Source organism: Anguilla rostrata, chromosome 10, assembly GCF_018555375.3.
Source record: "Anguilla rostrata isolate EN2019 chromosome 10, ASM1855537v3, whole genome shotgun sequence".
Lineage (NCBI taxonomy): Eukaryota > Metazoa > Chordata > Actinopteri > Anguilliformes > Anguillidae > Anguilla > Anguilla rostrata.
The window spans coordinates 14,704,401-14,712,888 of record NC_057942.1 but is presented as its reverse complement, the minus strand read 5'-3'; positions in this window follow the sequence as shown (position 1 = coordinate 14,712,888).

The window sequence follows — 8,488 nt, the reverse complement described above, 5'->3', positions numbered from 1 at the left end:
CAGTTGTATGGGATATCAGGGAGGTCAAAAATACTTAGTATTTCTATTCGCGCATCAATAAAGCGAATACTAGCTAAATATATGTAATCCAAGCTTTTTAAATCTTAGATTTGTGATAGAGCCATGAGCTACAATTGTAGTCTACATATTTATAATGAGAACGTTTTTCTGTCGTTTGTTACAGGAATTAACCAGCACTGGTGTATATAGCCTAGCCATTCGGAAATTAAGCCAGAACAAACACTAACATGCGACAAGCCCAACAGCAAAGATACAATTCCCTCCAAAATTAGTAAACGGGACAACGATAGCATTTCCGTATGATAGTATGCAATTTCTAAACACAAGAGCTGGAGTTCTAACATGACATGTCCTCTGTATGGAAATTAACTCCTGATTGTAGCCCAAAATGGTTGCATCATTCGTTAAAATGTCGTCTCAATTCCAAACGCGCATGCATCTATGAGACTGACAGCAAGGCTACTTAAAATGTAAATGCAACATTACCTGTGCCAATGGCCAGTTCAAATTCTCTTCTAGTGGTAAGCATAAGAATGCAATGTTTTTGTGTTATTTAAAAATAAAAAAACATGCAAATGCCCCTAGTCCAATTCACACAAGTACATCCAATTCCCTCAGTTGCCCCGTTCGTATTCCTGAATGTAAGGTCACTGACATCCAATTCCCAATAGCATGGATTGTCCATCCAAATAATTTCCCTAAGTTTGCATAGCCGCACCAATAGGAGTCTATTAATAGAGTGAGCTAGATTTGTTTACGCAGTATACTTGGGACACGTAGTAAATGTTCATTTCTTTCCCCACCTCCCTCTAAAACTCATTTGGTTGATTTGATAGATTGATTCACAGCTCTAATTCACAAAAGAGGAGAAAGTGTTGTCTGTTCAACACTGATATGGTGTACCAGTATACACTGCCAAAGGAGGTGGTAATGAGGTACAGGATATCAAACTTATGATGAAGGCAGTTGTTTATTTATAGCAGGTGGAGCGAAAGTGGCTCTGATTAATATGACAATGACAGTGAAAAATATATATGATTAGTATAATAACACAGAAAGTCAAACAACAAAATGATGTAACCACCCAGGATCTGCTCCGCTGTCCCATGCAACTACAGCTGTCCCATAAAACTATTGTGCACTCTGCAAAAATGGCACTCCACACTCATCCAATCATGCATAGTGAAAATCCAAATCTACATGCTGTTTTGGTATGCCAACCCCAACTCTAAGGACAAGGAGATATCTGCTTGAGCAACACGCAACCTTTCAGTCATGTGATGGCTAGAATATTTGGGACATGCGATAGTGAAAAACAACAAGGCATTTAACTGATAATATCAGTTACAAAAACTGAGACCCCCCAATACCTTTGATAAAAGTTCCTGCAGTTAAATATTTCAAGTAACCCGAACATGGCATTTTTTATTTGAATGTCTCAAAATATTTTGTAATGCATTGACTGAAAACTCCAGTCCAATGAGAAGACCTGTTATCCTCGTATAGTCATCAAGAGTGTGACCTTTAATGAAGGAGAGTCAAGAATCCTACCATTGGTTTTGTTTAACAAAGGAGCAACATACTAGCTGAATAACCCTTACCAGTCTGTAGCTAATCCTTTTTGTCTTAATTGTGTCTTTTCTTTTAGTGTCATGACTTTTGTGTGGCACACATCCTTAATGGTGTGGATGGAGTTCTTCCTTCTCGTAATCAAAAAATGTTGATGAAAAAATCAGTTCATCTGAGTTTTAACTGCTCCTCATAATATGTAATTCTTCGAGTGTGTTTGTTGCCTTTTGCTTGCAAAGTTTGTGGAGTGTGCAACTATGGAATGATTTGCATCTTTTAGTTAAAAAGTGTTTGTGTAATTATTTGGTTCATTTAACTAAGCTGAACTCTGTTCCACCATTCAAATGCCAAAATGTTATTTGAAAAGAAAAAAGAAGTCCCACATGGGACACAATTAAGAAAAAAGGGAATTAACCTACCAGTGCTTAGATAGATCTAGATCTAGCTAAATGGCATACTTGTTAACCAAGAAAAAAACAGATGGATAACAGTGTGAAGGTGAGGCTCGGTTAACGCTAAGATTTTTGCCTGCTCTATTCAGGCACACAAGCCACTGCTGGCTGTCACTCTTTAGAAAGGTGAAGGTTTGTTTGGATGCTAATGATTCCTTAGCCGGGCCTTCTGGCCATCGGCACAGCAGCACGGCAGAGTTTGTCTACAGTGCAGCAGCGGGGTGGAGGGTAGCCTGATGCTAGCCTTGCTAGTTTCCATGGTAGCAGCTTTGCGTGTCTGCCACGGTAGAGTGCTAAGGAAACTCAGGCGTCTGCACTGCCCTGTGTGTATGTGTTTCAATGTGAGCACATATACCTGTCCACTGGCGGAGCCAGAGTCAGGTACTTACTGCCCTTGCCCCCAAAATACAGGGCTGCAGTCATGGAGATGCAGCATCTGTCTGTCTCAAGGGCGCCGTGGGCAACCCCCACCAGATGATTATGGAACAGTTACCTGTGCCGAGATAATGATTATTCTGATTATGATTACAGTGATTATTATTAATGATTGTAGTAGTAGATAATAAATAAATATAATCATAAGCAATTATCAGCAACAGCAAAAAAAAATCATTTTCAAGAATATATTATTGCTTATAACTAATATTACCTCGACTATTCACAGAAAAAAATCCATTGGTTTTACTGAATTTACTTGTGGACAGTGGTTTCGCATGATATTTGCTTGCTTCTAAAAGGATATAGTTGTGTTCATGTTTGCAGCTAAAACATTTAACAACTGCACTGAAAACACATGGTCTGATTCAATACTTTCAACTGAGGCTCATCTCTTTTTCAGTATTGTGATTTTTAAAATATTTGACAGATGATCATACACATTCAGTGTGAGGAGAGAGTAAAGATCATTCCAGAAGGAAATGGTCAGTGCTGGGCTATGAGTACTGTTTATTTGTTGTACTTATTGATATGACCCTGGGTTTCAGCTCCCAGACCTGTCATGTTTTGTTGGTGCTTATTTGAGCATATCAGGCATTTAAACGGAGGATGTGCCAAGCCAGACAGCTCAGCGCTGTTCCAGCAGTGGCCGTGGGCTTACATTTCAATCAGTCACTTAACCTCCTAGTTCAGCTCATCAGTGTCTTGATTGTGAACCCAGATTGCCTGGTTCTGAGTGTTTTGGTTATTCTATGAGAGTTGCAAAACTGCACTTCTAGGACCTGAGTTAAGCTGCCTGTCTTAAAAGTTTGAAACCTGTGTTTTGTCTGAAAATTGTTTTCAGAATTTTTTAGACATTTTTGTTTGTTTTGCCTATAATTATTATGTTATATTACGAATCCAATCTGAAATGGTCATCTTTGAAAATTTGTAAAGAGTCCACAAGGGGGAGCTGTTGTTACAGAAATTATTGAGTTTGGTGGCAAATATCAGCACTTGTTCCTACAGCAGTAGGAACGTTCAGTGGAGAACGCTGGACTTATGCCGATTAGAGGACCTTTGCACTCACAGCCCCACTTTCATAGAAGAGTAAACCTAACTGTAGTTTGCAACTGTGCTGTGTTGTGTGTCAGTACTGTAAGCCTTCTCTAGTCAGAATCAGTGCTGGTGTTACAGGGCTCTGTCTGTGCCTCCAGGTTATGAGGCCACCTTCTTGTGCCATCTCTGGAACTCTGCAGGTGGAGGCCTAGCTCACAATCATCTTCTGGTAGTTTGACAGGTAGGCGATGTGGCTTTAACTCCACCTAATCATTCCCCTAACTGGAATGAAGTGGCCAAACATAAAGTGGATTCAAAGTTTCCTTTTAAATTTTGTTTTCAAGTGACCACTTGAATTGCTTTTTCCTGATATGAGCACTGTTTTTCCATCCCAGGTTTGAATGTCTGTCTGAAGAGCAGTCAGCGGTTTTTCCCTTTGGTGCACTGGGTTGCACTCTCAGATACCTGGAAGTGATGCGGAAATTGCACAAGACTTACAGGATGGAGCCAACCAACAGTCCAGGCGCCTGCAAGCTTGACAACTTCCAGTTCCTTCCTTTCAGTTGGAGGGTTTCCCAGCTCATTGTTAAACCCCTGGCTTGCCTGTTTTTCCGTGTATGCACTTTTGAATGAATACTGAATGGGTGTTATTCTGTCTGTCCAAACGTGGTGTTAGGAGTTTGCAACAGTGACATCTAGTGGACCAATGGTGGAGCTTTGTGCTGTGCTCTCCCTATTTCAGATAACCTTGGAGCCAAAATTGTACAGACGATATTAAACAAACATGGGCTATATCTTTCTGGAGTGGACTAAATTAATTAATAAGGTGAATCTTTATGTGAAGACCAAGTGAGTGAACACTGTTGCTTCTCAATATAACGTAGGCCTTGGAGCTATACTGTGTTGATTTGTTTTCCCACTGTCCCATGAAGCCAATGTGTTGGATTGTGAGGAGCTCTTCTCATTATGTTAGGGAAGTGTGGGTAGTTGCACTAAAAATGTGGGTTGAGAATTTTTAGTGGGGAGGAGGGGAAGGGGAGGCGGATTTGGGACATGGTGCTTTAAAGTCCGGTTTGCACTCAGCAGCCAAAGCAGGACGCTGCAGCTGCACTCCAGCCCTTTCGTGTGTGTGTGTGTGTGTGTATGCCTACGCACATGTGTTTGTGTATCTGTGGAGGGGCGGGGTTGTGCAAAAACACAGGAAAGAGTAGAGGGGACCAGACTCAATTAGGACTTCCTGTTGCTGCCTCTGCCTTTTGTCTCACCGTTCTCCCAGACTCCGTCAGTCTGAATCAAGTGGCCAAAACAGGGATGCGTTTTTGAAGCTGACTTCCTGGTCTTGCTGAGAGACGTTGCTTACTAGCGCCAGTGTGACTGGCTCCAGCATAGGTGTCTCAGCCACCCATTTCAATGTAAGTCCATGGGAACTATGCTATTAAAATACAAAGTCAGTAATTTTTTCCCCACAAGAAAATGTTGTCGCAATAGGTGTTTTTTCTTTGTCTAATGTCTCCTCATGTGCCAATTAGATAAATTATTGGGTTACTTGGATATATTTTGTGGACAAATCAGGGGCAGTTTGAATCATTGTTGAGTCACTGTATCTCACACGCTTAGTGGACGACCGGACTTCATGCCAAGATAAGGGCCCCCCTTTTCCTACTGTACAGTCTCTGCCTCCAAATTGCACAACATTGCAGCGCCCACAAATTGCACTTTCCGGGCTTCAAATAGCTTTTCACCAAGCCCATGGAGGGTCAATGGGTGATGTCACAGTGACTTGGTTCATATTTTTTCTACAGTCAATGGTCTGAATATACCACTGCCTCAGTCCTCCTCTCTGTCTGTCCCTGGCCCAGTGCAATTAGCTTCTGCCCCCCGCCCCCCAATAACTACTAACACCCTATTTTAGACATTGCCAATGCTGCAGAATAGCAACAATTGTAATGACAGTAACAAATAAATGTAACATTTGATTTTAATTATTCACAGGCTGCTTTCGTAAAGCACCAGGACGCGCGCGTGTGTGTGTTTGTGTGTGTGTGTGCGTGTGTAATGTGTTCAGTGATGCCTCAAGATACTATTAATATTTCAGTATAAACCGGTATCTATGGCTACTGCTTGAACTGTATTTATGTTTGATGAGTGTTGCAATACTCCCTGCATTTCTGTGTGTTTTCTTGTGGTCTATTAGTTGTCTGTAGTGAAAGTACTTGGTATCATTGGTACATTTCAACTTCCCTTTATTCCAAGGACTTGAATATTTTGTGGAAATACATTTGTAACTTCTAACTCATAAATGACTATTGCTATGACAGACATGGAGAATTTTATGCATATTGTAGACATTTTATGCCAGCTTTTGTTGTAACAAATCTCTTCATCAGTTAAGTTTGCTGTAATGTGTTTTCGCAATCTTTGTTTTCAAAAATTGTTCTGCAATTTTCACGTTATGCAGATTATACTGATTTGGACATTTTCTGTCAAATCAGTATAATCTGAAAAACCATTTCCACAAATGGTTTAATTTCAATGGCCAGCTTAGCAGTTAGCAGTTATGACCCCAAATTGTCATATAGCACATTATAGAAAATGAAAACATAAATCAGTCTGACTGATTTAAAGCCCCCGGATGCATTGCTATTTCTGACATAATGTAACCTTAAGAGGGTAACTCCATCAACAGACACTTAAAATGTCTAATTAAGAACAATTAACAAGTCATCACAAAGCAGAAGTTGCAATTATGGCTAGAATGAAAACCGGCATGTACAGTGAATCCTCAGGACCACGTATGAAAACCCTGCTTTAGATCATTACAGGGCAGGTACCAATTTCCATTCTAACACGTTAAATTTGGGAGCCGAGCCCTCAGTGGTGAAAGGGCCTCGCGGTTTTAGGTCAGCACTCCCAGCTGAAAAGAGGCCCATTTGCAGAGAATTACGACTGGCTGTGGAGCGTCGGTGTCGTGCTGACTCAAAATCATCTCAATGTAAAAGGCTGAAATAGAAGGTTAAGGCCTACCAAGCACATCTTCCCCACCAACTATGTATTTTTCCCCGCTATGCCGTCACCTAGCTCCGTGCCATTTCATTTGGGTCTCTTGCCAATTTGTCCTCCTACTGGGCACAAATCCGTTAGTAGATTTGCAGCTCCACAGATCAAGGCCCCATAACAAATTCACTGAGTGCCTCCTAAAGCACAGAGCAGCCTGCAACGTGCGAGACAGAACGAAAGCCCGCCCTCTCCTTCCAGCCCCACACTCAAAGTTTAAGGCAGGGCAGCCCACCCCCTGCAGCAGACACACTCACAGACACATGCACACACACACACACACACACACACAGCCTGCTGCCTCACATCCTTGCCTGCCTCTAGGCTATGTGTGTGTAGTTTCCCCTAAAGCCACACTATCACCTGTCTCATAAATTACTGCAGACAATTCATTACAAGTTTACTTTTGTGTCTCTGTTCATGATTAATTCTTCTTCGTGACGGTGACTGAATGATGGTGTCGTGTGTCCAGTTTTCTTTCATTTTCTTAATTTTCATTATTCCCATTTATTATATATGCTGAGTGTCTTTCCTATATTGTGTAGCGACAAAATATTGCATGTGATGTTGCTTTAAAACTTATAGCATTAAATGCTAGAACCACTGATGTGTGTATGGGAGTGCATAAGTTCACATTTGTGCACAATACAGCCGACAAATATCTTCTGCGCTGTAACACACATACCACAATATCACATTCATCTCAACATGATATCTCTTTAATATCATGTTTCTTGTTCGGAATATCGGCAAGACTGCTAATATCATTACTTCTTTTGTGAAAGTGTGTTAAGGTTTTATTGAAAATGAAAGTAATTCTTGCCGTCAATGGGCGTACTGTCAATCAGCGGTGAAAAGATGCGGCCGGGGCGTGTCTGAATTGAAAGTGGCGCGGGCCATTGTGTCGCGCAAGGGCTGAATATTACAATTACTGTTAATAACACCGCTGTTATCCTGCATGGGCGTAATTATGAGAGCTGTTTGTGTAAAGCGTGTTTTCGTGAACGCTTGTCTGTTGTGATCTGAAGTGCCGCTGGTGAAAGGGAAGGGCCGTGTCTGCTGCAAAGGGATTGTTTTACCTGTAAGCTTTTCGCAATTGCCAGGTTGAGGCGGGGTTAACTACTGTACCTGGCCATTTAAGGCAGTCTGCCGCAGACCTTGGGAAAGAGAATAACTGCCGCCGTGTCCATGTTCTCTTTTTTTGCCGCTGAGCTAGTTTCGCTTTTCGTGTTCAACATCAATTAGTGCTGATGCACAGCAACTGCCATTTTATTATTGTGTAGATTTTTTTGTTGTTATTCTCCCCTATTACAAACATTACCTTCACGCCATCACCCTTTGCTTCTTAAAATATATAATATATAAATAGGCACCTTCATTTGCCAATTATGTGCATTGCCCAGCTATAGAGAGAAAAAAGCTATTTGTGATCCTTATAGAAATCAGTGGATACATGCAAATGATTTTATCTCTTGCGACCTCCTTATTGTACAATACAACATGCTGAAAGATGATTAGATATAGCAATATAAAACTGGATCATGTAAATTAAAATTCTTAGAATAAATGCATCAGTTTAAACATTATGGTATTTGATTATTAGTGGAACTATATGCTGCTGTTATTTAAAAGTTTTGAATTTGAAGGCAACAAGTTGGGATGTCAGGGTCAAGGGCAGATATATGGGAACTAATAGGCCTTTTTCCCCCAAGATTCTCTGTATATAAACCTGAACAATTGTTGGACATCCAACCAACCAGAGAAGCAAGGGGCACATGGAGAACCAATGACATGCATGATTGGTGTGCTGCAGGGAAGTACATCATGATAGCGTACATGATGGCACTGTAGTCAAAAACGCCCTTTAGAAAGTCCTTAATCTAAATTTACATTTGGACATATGATAATAAAGATTAGTA